The sequence below is a fragment of the Rhinoderma darwinii genome, chromosome 2, assembly GCF_050947455.1.
Source record: "Rhinoderma darwinii isolate aRhiDar2 chromosome 2, aRhiDar2.hap1, whole genome shotgun sequence".
NCBI classification, from domain to species: Eukaryota; Metazoa; Chordata; class Amphibia; order Anura; family Rhinodermatidae; genus Rhinoderma; species Rhinoderma darwinii.
Window position 1 is genome coordinate 85419316 of NC_134688.1, and position 12352 is coordinate 85431667.

The 12352-nt window shown below is 40.4% G+C and overlaps 1 long non-coding RNA gene across 1 annotated transcript; it reads left to right on the forward strand.

Moving 5' to 3' along the window:
- Positions 1-6782: 6782 nt before the first annotated feature.
- On the forward strand, positions 6783-10915 carry LOC142740683 (uncharacterized). The gene is made up of 3 exons (XR_012880851.1): positions 6783-6926; positions 7587-7651; positions 10379-10915. It is a non-coding gene; the product is annotated as an uncharacterized LOC142740683 (long non-coding RNA).
- Positions 10916-12352: the final 1437 nt, after the last annotated feature.

Consider the following 12352-nt stretch of genomic DNA (forward strand, 5'->3'; position numbering starts at 1 on the left):
TTTTTCGGATCTGCGATGGAGGCCCCGAACTGAGCCTCCAACGCAGTTCTGAAAAGCCCCTTAGCTGCAGATTTTCCGCAATGAAAATCTGCAGCAGAATCTTATAAATCAGTCCCATAAATCTGCAGCAAATAGTAGATTTTTTGTGCATATTCATCAGACTACCAGATAGAGAAGCGTGATTCATCACTCAACACTACATGTTTCCACTGCTCCAGAGTCCTGTGGTGGTGCGCGTGCTTTAGGCTGGGTTCACACAACCTATTTTCAGGCGTAAAGGAGGCGTATTATGCCTCGTTTTACGTCTGAAAATAGGGCTCCAATACGTCGGCAAACATCTGCCCATTCATTTGAATGGGTTTGCCGACGTACTGTGCAGACGACCTGTAATTTACGCGTAAAACGACAACGCGTAAAATGACTGCCTCGGCAAAGAAGTGCTGCAACGTAATTTGAGCCGTTCTTCATTGAAGTCAATGAAGAGCAGCTCAAGATTTACGAGCGTCAAAGACGCCTCGCATAATGCGAGGAGGAGCTTTTACGTCTGAAACGAGGCAGCTGTTTTCTCCTGAAAACAGTCTGTCTTTTCAGACGTAAAAGCCTCTCATCGTGTGCACATACCCTCACACCACCCCCTCTGTCGCTTGGTTTTGTGCTTGGTCATGTAAGGCTTGCATGCAGCTGCTCAGCCATGGAAACCCGGCGCACACATTTTGTGCGGATGTTAATGCCAAATGAGGTTTGGATCTCTGCAGTTATGCACAATGCGCCTCAGCACTTGGCGGCCCTGCTTTGTAAGGCCATGTTCAGATGTGGTGGAATTTTTCCGCTGCAAATGTTGGTGCCGATTCGGGGCATTTACGCAACGAATCTGCAGCAACATTTGCATATTTGACAGGTAATTCAGACGTTGCAGAAAACACGGCAGACTTGCCACAGATTTCAGTTTTTGCATTGCAAAGGCTGAAATACGCAGTGAAATTCCGCTTCTTCTCTATTTGAACGCTGCGATGAAAACTGATTGCGGCGTTCAAGGAGAGATAACTGTGACGCGATCAAAGCCCACAACTTGTATGGCCAGACAGCCCAGGGTCCATTGAAGGACACCAGGGCTGTCTGAATATATTTCCTGTTGTTAGGGAATACTGAGGTGTGCCCTAACAACTGCCTGTGTACAATCAGTACACAGGCTAATTTTCTGGCATATAGATCTATGCCAGTACATTACAGTTACAAAATCAAAATCAAAATGATAAATCCCTTTATGGGATTAAAAAAAAAAGTTAAATGAATGTAAAAAAAAAATAATGATAAATAAATAAATAAAAAGTTAAAAAATACACAGAAACACATTGTTTTTATAATAAATAAACTCTTTAAGGCTATGTTCACACGGGGTATTTTGCCGAGTTTTTTGACGCGGAAACCGCGTCGCAAAACTCGGCAGAAACGGCCCGAGAACGCCTCCCATTGATTTCAATGGGAGGCGTCTTTTTCCCGCGAGCAGTAAAACTGCCTCGCGGGAAAAAGAAGCGACATGCCCTATCTTCGGGCGCTTCCGCCTCGGACCTCCCATTGACTTCAATGGGAGGCAGGAGAAAGCGTATATCTTGCTGTTTTATGCCCGCGGCGCTCAATGGCCGCGGGCGAAAAACTGTGCGATAATTGCCGCGAAAATCGGCGTGCAGGGAGAGGAATATCTGCCTCAAAGTTCCAAACGGAATTTTGAGGCAGATATTCCTCCCCCAAAATACTCCGTGTGAACATAGCCTAAAATATAAGTCCCAAAACATGAAATAATATAGACATATTTGGTATCGCCACGACCGTAACAACGTGTATAACAAATGTATAACATTATTTATGATGATCGGTGTATGGTGTAAAAAAATAAATATTAAAACTGCTGCGGAACTGTTTTTTTTCTGCAATTTTGCCAAAATAAAAATGTATAGAAATTAAACGATAATGTATTTGTACCAAAAAATGGTACCTACATAAAGTACAACTCGTCCCGCAAAAAACAAAGTCTCATACAACTACGTCGTACAAAAAATAAAAGAGTTATGAGCGTCAGGATGAAAAGAGGGAAATCTAAAAAAATTGCTCTGTCCTCAAGGCCAAAATTGTCCGTGTCCTTAAGGGGTTAATCTGGCCCTGGCCATAACAATAACACTATATTGAGGAATTGCTGTTTAAGCCCTTAACGCACCATGACGTAACTGTACGTCATGGTGAGCAGTAAGTTCGCGCACATTGACGTACAGTTACGTCAGTGCTTTGACAGTTAACCGCCGCGCGGCGCTACACCGCAGCGGCGGTTAACTGTGCAGGGTGTCAGCCCTGCTCTCCCCGTTGCCGATCAGCGGCCTGTCGCCGCTGATATCGGCAGTTAACCCCTTAATTGCGGCACTCGATTTTGAACGCCACAATTAAGGTCTTTAGCGCCGATCGGCAGCCCCCATGTGAAATCACGGGGGCTGGCGATGGTACCCATGGCAACCGGACGCCAGACAATGGCTTCCGGGTTGCCATGTACAGAAGCCTATGAGGACCACCCGGAGGGTGGTCGTCGTAGGCTTCCTGTCAGTGTGACTGTCACGTCACAATGACAGTTGAAATGCATTACACTACGTGTGTAGTGTAATGTATTCCAGCAGCGATCAAAGCTGCAAGTCTAAGTGTCCCCTAGTGGGACAAGTGAAAAAAGTAAAAAAAAGAATAAAAATGTTTTAAAAAAAGTGTAAAAATAAAAGTTATAAGTGATATAAACAAGAACTGCTTTTTTTCCTATAATAAGTCTTTCATTATAAGAAAAAAAATGAACACGTAAAAAAAAAGTACACATATTTGGTATCACCGCGTTCGTAACGACCCCAACTATAAAACTATAATATTATTTTTCCCGCACAGTGAACGTCGCAAAAAAAATAAACGAAAAACAATGCCAGAATCACTATTTTTTGGTCACCACCCCTCACAAAATATGTAATAAAAAGTGATCAAAAAGTCGCATGTACGCCAAAATAGTACCCATATAAACTACAACCTGTCCCGCAAAAAACAAGCCCTTACACAGCTTTTTTGACTGAAAAATAAAAAAGTTACGGCTCTCAGAATACGGTGACACAGAAAATAAATTATTTTCTAAATAAGTTATTTTATTGCTCAAACGCTGCAAAACATAAAAAAACGTATATACAAATGGTATCGCCGTAATCGTACCGACCCGCAGAATAAAGTATAATAGTCATTTATAGCCCAGGGTAAACGCCGTCAAAAATAAATAAAAATCATTGTCAGAATTGATGGTTTTTGTCACCTTGCTTGCCGAAAAATTGAATACAAAATGGTACCAATGAAAATTACAGATTGTCCCGCAACAAATAAGCCCTCACACGGCTCCGGTGGTGAAAAAATAAAAAAAGTTCCGGCTCTCAGATTATGGCGATGCAAAATGTGCAGTGTTCCAAAAGTGGATAACATTAGGCGCCATTTATCAGTGCGACACTGGCCACATATCTGTGGATTATTATTTATTTACCCCATTATTATACCCTCTTATTATGCCCCTGATGTACTCTGCCCAGCCTACATATGCCCCCACATTATAAACTGAAATACCAGCAAAACGCCAGAGCTACTACCAAGCAAAATATGCGCTCCAAAAGCCAAATGGCGTCCCTCCCTTCTGAGCCCTACAGCGTGCCCAAACAGCCGTTTATGTCCACCGATATGGCATCGTACCAAAAAATGGTACCAATAAAAACGACAGCTCGTCCCGCAAAAAATAAGCCCCCACACCGCTCTATTGACAGAAAAATAAAAAAGTAGTGGCTCTTGGAAAGCGGGGAGGAAAAACGAAAAATCAAAACATGAATCAGTTCGTAAAAGGTTAATTACTTTCTAATGAAAAAACATTTATGACCACATGTGGGGTATTGCCGTACTCAGGAGAAATTGCTTAACAAACGTTGGGGTGCATTTTCTCGTTTATCCATTGTGAAATTGAAAAAATTCAACATTTTAGTGGAAATAATGATGTTATTAATTTTCACGGCCTAATTCTAATAAATTCTGCAAAAGACGTGTGGGGCCTAAATGCTCACTATACCCCTAGATACCTTAAGTGGTGTAGTTTCCCAAATGGGGTTACTTTTGGGGGGCTTCCACTGTTTCGGTCTCTCAGGGGCTTTGCAAATTCGACATGACACCCAAAAACATTCCAGCTAAATTTGAGCTCCAAAAGCCAAATAGCGCTCCTTCCCTTCTAAGCCCCGGTGTGGGTCCAAACAGTAGTTTATTACCACATATGGGGTATTTACGTAATCAGGAGAAATTGTTTTACAAATGTTGGGGCGCTTTTTCTCCTTTATTCCTTGTAAAAATTAAAAATGGCTACCTTTTTTCAGAAAAAAAGTAGATTTTCACCTTCACATACTAATTCAAATAAATTTAGCAAAAAAACTGTGGGTTCAAAATGCTAACTATACCCATAGATAAATTCCTTGAGGGGTATAGTTTCCAAAATGGGGTCACTATTGGGGGGTTTCCACTGTTTTCATCCCTCCAGTGCATTGCAAACGCGACACGGCACTGAAAACTATTCCAGCAAAATCAGAAATCCAAAATCCAAATGGTGCTCCTTCTCTTCTGAGGCCTGCTGTGGGTCCAAACAGCAATTTATTACCACATATGGGGTATTGCTATAATCGGAAGACATTGCTTTACATATGTTGGGGTGTTTTTTCTACTTTATTCCTTGTAAAAATTTAAAATTTCCTAATTTTTTCACAAAAAAAGTAGATTTTCACCCTCACATACTAATTCAAATAAATTTAGCAAAAAAACTGTGGGTTCAAAATGCTAACTATACCCATAGATAAATTCCTTGAGGGGTATAGTTTCCAAAATGGTGTCACTTTTGGGGTGTTTCCACTGTTTTGGCAGCACAAGACCTCCTCACACCTGACATGGTACCTAAAATATATTCTAATAAAATAGAGGCCCAAAATCCACTAGGTGCTCATTTGCTTCTGAGGCCTGTGTTTCAGTCCATGACCGCGCTAGGGCCACATGTGGGGTATTTCTAAAAACTGCAGAATCTGGGCAATAAATATTGAGTTGCATTTCTTGGGTAAAACCTTCTGTGGTATAGAAAAAATGTATTACAAATGAATTTTTGAAGAAAAAAAATGAAATTTGTAAATTTCACCTCTACTTTGCTTTAATTCCTGTGAAACGCCTAAAGGGCTAAAATACTTTGTAAATGCTGTTTTGAATACTTTGATGGGTGCAGTTTTCAAAATGGGGTGATTTATGGTGACTTTCTAATATATAAGGCCCTCAAAGCCATTTCAGAACTGAACTGGCCCTTGTAAAAATCGCCTTTTGAAATTTTCTTGAAAATATGAGAAATTGCTGCTAAAGTTCTAAGCGTTGTAACGTCCTAGAAAAATAAAAGAATGTTCAAAAAATGACGCAAACATAAAGTAGACATATGGGAAATATAAACTAGTATGTATTTTGTGTGGTATTACTATCTGGTTTACAAGTAAATACATTAAAATTTAGAAAAATGCTAATTTTTGCTAATTTTCTCTAAATCTTGGCGTTTCTTACAAATAAATATTGAATTTAATGACAAAAAATTTTCAGTATCATAAAGTACAACATGTCACGAGAAAACAATCCCAGAATCGCTTGGATAGGTAAAAGCATTCTGGAGTTATTACCACATAAAGTGACACATGTCAGATTTGCAAAAATGGGGCTGGTCCTGAAGGCCAAAACAGGCTTAGACACTAAGGGGTTAAGCGCTTTCTGTATGTTTACTAAAAGCACGTAATAGAATGTCTTTGTGGTGGGTACAACATGCGAGAACACTTATATTCTTGAGCACAAGATAAATGACCTTTAAAATCTATTTAGAAGGACAAACCCCTCCTGCATGTAGTCACTGCTTTGATTTCTGGCAGTTCTTATGGGAGAAACATGATGAATACATGCCCGGGGAATGATATAACCAACAGATGCAATTGTCTTTAAATTCATGTCTTTTATGTTATTTCTTATTATATGTGCCGATAAGATTACATAACCTCTGACACATCCGCTCCTAATCACAACCTGTGAGGAAATACATTTTTATGAATTGTGTTCTTCAAAAGAAAAAACAAAAGGATTTACAATAAAATTCAGAACCGCAAAGTCCAAAAGATGTGGTGCGAATGAACCAATACCAGCGATACTAAGATCCATCTCCCCCCAGCCATGTTGTAGCCGACTAAAGCCAATCAGAAGCTGGAGTGTGGCGTCCAAAGACGGGCTGTTCATTTGCAATGCTGGGCGTGATTTATCTGTGGGATATAGGCAGAGGAGAGAGGATGATGTGGGCCATTAAAATGTAGGGCGATGCTTTTTATGATTGAAGTCTGTATTACAGCGGCCATAAAGCAAGGCAGCGAGCGGCCATTAACATTTCCATCATCAGATCTCGCAGCCTGTCACAAGCGCATAACTCATCTTTACTGCGCCGCTCTATACGCCGGGCCTGATACAATGTCTGAAGAGATACGCAACATTCATAGAAAGGTGGGGGGGGAAGAGCTTGTTCAGGATGTAATGTCCTTCACGGAATTATTCCCCTAGACTAACCAAACCCTCTTCCCTGCCCCCCTCCCTTCCTCAGCCACACACACGGCTCTCAGACACATGGGGATGTTCTCGCACAGCCCTCCACCTAGTACCACAGCCCACCAACAGAGAATCCTGACAGCACCTGCCACAGCACTTTGCTTGTCCTATTCTACTACATGCATTATGCACTCTTTATCTCATAATCTGTAGGAATTTGGCTGCTTTTGTGGTCATCTACTGCTCTCCTATCATGAAAAACGGACTGAACAAGCAAAAGATGTGAAGCGGTGGGTTAAAGTGCGTTTACAAATAAATTCAAGTCGCCGTTTGACCATTTCCTCAGCTTTACATGGACATTGTCTTCAACCCTCTGTTAAGTTGTAAAGCTGCTTGACAGCCTGTATATCCTGAGTAGTCTAGTAAGCAGGGGCTAGAGAAGGACCTTAATAGCATGACATTGTATTGCCCTGAGCATGGAGGCTGTACAGAGGCCTAGTACGGAGCTGTACGGCCTTTGCGTTCTGCTAAACAGTCTCTGAAGGGTGCCGTATATAAGGAGATATTCCCCCCTATAAGTAATGCACCTCTATGGCAGCCTCATGAGGCGAGGATCGAACGCACGCACGCATGCACGCACGCACAATCACACACACACACACACACACACACACACACAGTTTTGATGCAGGTTTTGGCTCCTTTTTTTTAGCCATACACAGGAGTGGACACCAAAGATCAGTTTTTTCTTTATACCTTTTCTTAATTTTGGATCCAATTCTGGCTCAAAAACGGAGCCAAAAACGGCATCAAAACTGTGTGTGTGGTCTTGGCCTTATGGCGTTGTACAAAAAAAGACGTAGTACGGCTATGTGCATTATTCATATACAACTGCAATACAAGGTTTATGAGATTTTATGGTAGTAACCTTACAAAATGTTTTCATACAGGTAAAGGAGAAGAAATGACAGGATATAAAGGGAAAAAAGTGCACAACTAATGGCATCATATGAAGGTATGACTGACTGCTGCAGTAACATAAGTCACTGTGTAGTCCTAATCCAGGAGCAGGGTATGTATTGCAACATATAGATTGAATATCTAGGACTCGGGTTGAGAGTCTTTGTGGCTGCAGTAATAGTGGCTATAATGGCACTCACACAGATTTCTCAGAAATCAATAGGGTATGTTCACACGCAGTGTTTTCAGACGTAATTCGGGCTTTTTACGCCTCGAATTACGCCTGAAAAAACAGCTCCATTACTACTACAAACATCTGCCCATTGCTTTCAATGGGTTTTACGGTGTTCTGTTCCCACGAGGTGTAATTTTACGCGTCACTGTCAAAATACGGCGCGTAAAAACACGCCTGCAAAAAAGAAGTGCATGTCACTTCTTGGGACGTTTTTGGAGCCGTTTTTCATTGACTCCATTGAAAAACAGCTCCAATAACGTCCGTAAAATACGCTGCGAAAAACGCGAGTTGCTACAAAAACGACTGAAAATCAGGAGCTGTTTTTACCTGAAAACAGCTCCGTATTTTCAGACGTATTTTGCTAAGCGTGTGAACATACCCTTACAACAAAGTAATGACTAAATAGAACTTTTTGCAGCTTTGCAGAAAAGAGTGACTTTATTTGTATGTGGCAATTTTTTTTTTTAAAGGGAAACACTATTGGTTTCGATACTTTTCAACATTGATGGCATATTCCATGCATGATGGATGGGGCAGCACTCCCTGAAGGTGCTGTACTGAGAAAATTCAGCATTCTCTTGTCTATCCAATAATATGAATTACTTGCAATGAAAGAATAATAAAAAAGTGGAGCAAACAAGACTATGGATCACATTACTTTGGTGTGACATAGAGACAGTAATAAAGTGGTTTATTTGCAAAAATTAATATATGATTGATGTGGGTACGATCGCTGGGACCCCACCGATCGCAATGGGGCTAAGCTGCAATACCAGACGCAGCGCGTAGACAAGAGTGGTGCCGTGTCTGGTAAAACTACGGTTGATCACCACGGCCCTTTCATTGTTATGAACATTAGAAGTCCCAGCAGTCAGACTAGCACTTATCATATATTGATAGCATATCCTTGTAATATGCCATCAATCTCAAAAAGTACAAAGCCCCTTTAATAATAATAATAATAATCTTTATGCAGCAGTTTACAATTGTAGTAACTAACATCTAAAATGACAAATAATCAAAACAAATAAACAAGCAATGAGACATAAGGAGAGGGGTCCCTGCCCATAAGAGCTTACAAATGAATGGTGCTGAGCTGCAGTACCAGGCACAGCCACACGTATGAATAAACCACTGTGCCTGGATAAACATTGATGGGGCTGCAGCGATCCATCAAGAGTACCCGTCCTGATTCTGATGGTCGGTAGGGGTCCTGAGGGTCTATCCCCCACTGGTGGCTGATCATAAGGATAGGCGATCCATATTTTAGTCCCGGAAAATCCTTTACCTGTTCTTGCATGGAGAAACAAAATTTAGACCTTATCCCACAGTGCAGTTTTGGTGCAGTTTTTTTTTAGAACTTAGGCAAACCTAGGGCTGGATCCCTGCAAGAAAAATATAACTTTTTTTTCCTTTATACTTCTACCTCTTTGAGATCCACTCTTGGTGTTGGCTGCAAAATTGGAATAATTGCAGCAATTCCAATGGCAACCTGATCTGATTGGGGGGCGGTGTGGTCACTACAGAATTACCCACAGACTAACTGCTTACAAACTAACAAGCAGGGCCCCTTAAAGAGCTACAAGCGCTGATAGTAAATTGACAGAATGAAGTCAATGGAGGAGATTTATTAAAACTAGAAACCAGTCAGATTCTAGCTGTCATTTTTAAGAAGACTCTTTAAATTAAAAGACGCAATCTGATTGGTTGAAATAAGCAGCTATGATAAATCTTCCCCATTGTGATATGAATGTAGGTTTAACCGCTTCATTGCCAGCGCATAGTAGGCACAGTAGTTTTCTCATCTGACACTAGATTATAACACACGGATCTATTCACATACAGATTATATATGGTTCTCCTCTTGTCTGTATGCATTATTGTCACTCCTGCGGGGGATATTTATTTTGGTGGTCACAACAATGTATTATAATATGCCTGTTTACAGTTTTTCTTTTGTTTCTGGTACCGAACCTCTTATTAGAGATGCCAAAAGCAGAGACTCCCTTTACAATTTCAATTCCTGGCAATATTTATATCTTTCTGCTCTTTCTAGTTACATATGCACAAACTAGTAAATTTGTCTTAGGCAAAGTGCAATGTCAATGCTGGTTAGGAACAAAGAATTACAGCTTCTGTGGGCGTTGGGAGTCCCAGGGGTGGTATTAGGAGCTCGAAATGGCATTCCGTGTCCTATTCCTTATTACATTTCTGTGATATGGTAATATTTATTATATATTTATTAAGGAGATCCTAAGGTATACGGCTCTTTCATTACTTTGAAATATTGGCTTAAGCACTCTTGAACAATATCCCTAACGAATACAATGTGATGTTCTCCCATAAAACTCATTCAAGTGTGAACACACAAACCCCCTGACACACAATGTGTAGCCAAACACACACCAATCCCCAACCATTCCTTCACACACAGATGTAGCTTTATGTCTTTGGTCCCACACTCCCATTGCATGTGTGGGGACCAGTGGGATTTTCTTTGGGTATAACTGTATCTGCTAAAGATTTGTGTTTCTCTCTGATCCACAGAACATATAGAGCGGAGTCTACGGCAGCTGTACAATAGGCACAGACGTATCCAAACCCAGGCTAAAGTGACCACCTGGCATTACATTCGGAGTGGCCAGCCAGACAATCCAGGTTTTATATCCTCTGATAAAATACTCTGGGGAAGCCGACTGCTCCAGTATTTAAGTGTAATTGATCTGAACCTGGAAATGTCCCTTATAACGTGTATTTTGTATAATCTGTTGCAGCTGAACGGAAAAAAAAAAAATGTATACACAGAAAATTCGCTTAAAACTGTAGATTTTTCCCATTTATTGACATGGAACATTTTAATTATCAGTAACTCTTTCATCTATTGGCCTTGTGTGGGAATAATTTTTTGGATGTTTTCAAAATTTTATCAAATTTCATTAAATCAGTCTTTGCCCTAAAGTCACTTAGCGAACGTGCTATAATTCAAATTAGAAGTTCAGTAACTTTTACAGAATAGGCTCTAGCCTAAAGTTTTTTTTACAGGGAACACTAGATGGTTGCTGAAAGCCTTGTAGACATCTTTTGTTGGGGATGTATCAATGTATTTCATTTTAGTGTAATTCAATAAATGTAAGTCTGTAGAAGAGAAATAATGTTTTCTTAATTTTTTTTTAAAGTTGTAGTTACTTATTTGTTATTTTTAAAAGCTACCCTGGGGGCAGCCATATTGCAGAAAAACACTTCCTTTCTGTATAGACAGCGCAGCAGGGTGTGTGTGTGTGTGTGTGTGTGTGTGCGCGCGCTTCACTTTACACAATGCCTTTGTTTTCGAATGGTTACTTTGAGATAAGTTGATTACAAGTTGTCCCGCTGCTGGCCCCCCAGCAATCAGCTATAAAGTATGGTTAGGGAAACTAACAGCAAGTGTTTATTTCCCCTGCAGCGCCCCCACAGGATGAATAAAACATTGCACAGTACCCATTGAAATGAAAGGGCTGTCCATGTAATGGACAAGCTGAGCCCTCCAGAGAAAGGGACACTCTTTGTAGCCACTCTGTGTGCCAGCTATTAGTTGAGGATCCCAAACAGGAGACCCCGATCTATTTATTCAGTGTTTCTTAATAGTATATTTGAAAATGGGTTTTCTAAACAGGACAGCCATTTTAATTGGCAAAAAATTAATATAATAAGTGTAAGGCCCCATGCACATGACCGTATTTTCATCTATCCGTATTCCATCTGTATATACGGATCCATACAAAAAGAGGCAGGTTGCAAATGATGTCATCAACATGTTGCATAGCAATGCTTCTGTAAATACGGACGGTTTACAGATGCACAACAGTAGCGGTCCGTATTTACGGAAGCGCCCATAGACTTCTATGGAAGAGTCCGTGCCGTAATTACTGACAAGAATAGGACAGATTCTATAACTTTTTGAGCACGGACACCCATCAGTAAAAATACAGAAAGGTGTCCATGACAAATAGAAATGAATGGGTCCGTAATTACTGATGAAAAATACTGTCGTGTGCTTGGGTCCTTAGGGTGGATTCACACGCTGCAGATTTTGTTGCAGAAAGTTCTGTGACTGAAAATCAGTCCATTCATCTGAATGGACTTGTTTCTGCAGCAAGTACATGGATTTCCGCAAGTTCCATTTATATAAATGGAACACATTTTCAGTCTAAGGAATTTCTGCAACCAAAGCTGGTGTATGTGAATCCACCCTTAGGCCTACTTAACACACTTTTTGGGCAGGGGTTTTTTTGGCCAAAAAACGATCACAAAAACAAATTTTTTTTTGGTAAAAGGTATATGTGGTTTTTTTATAGCAATTTTTGGTGGCATTTTTTTTCCAAATAGTGTGGTTTACTACCTGTGATGTTTTAGCTGTCCTTTTTCACATTGCAAATCATGTTATTAAAAAATCACATGCACCAAAAACACAGTAATAAAACGCAACACAATGACACTAATGGCGATCGTTGGGACAAAAACACCACTAATTGATGCAAAAAA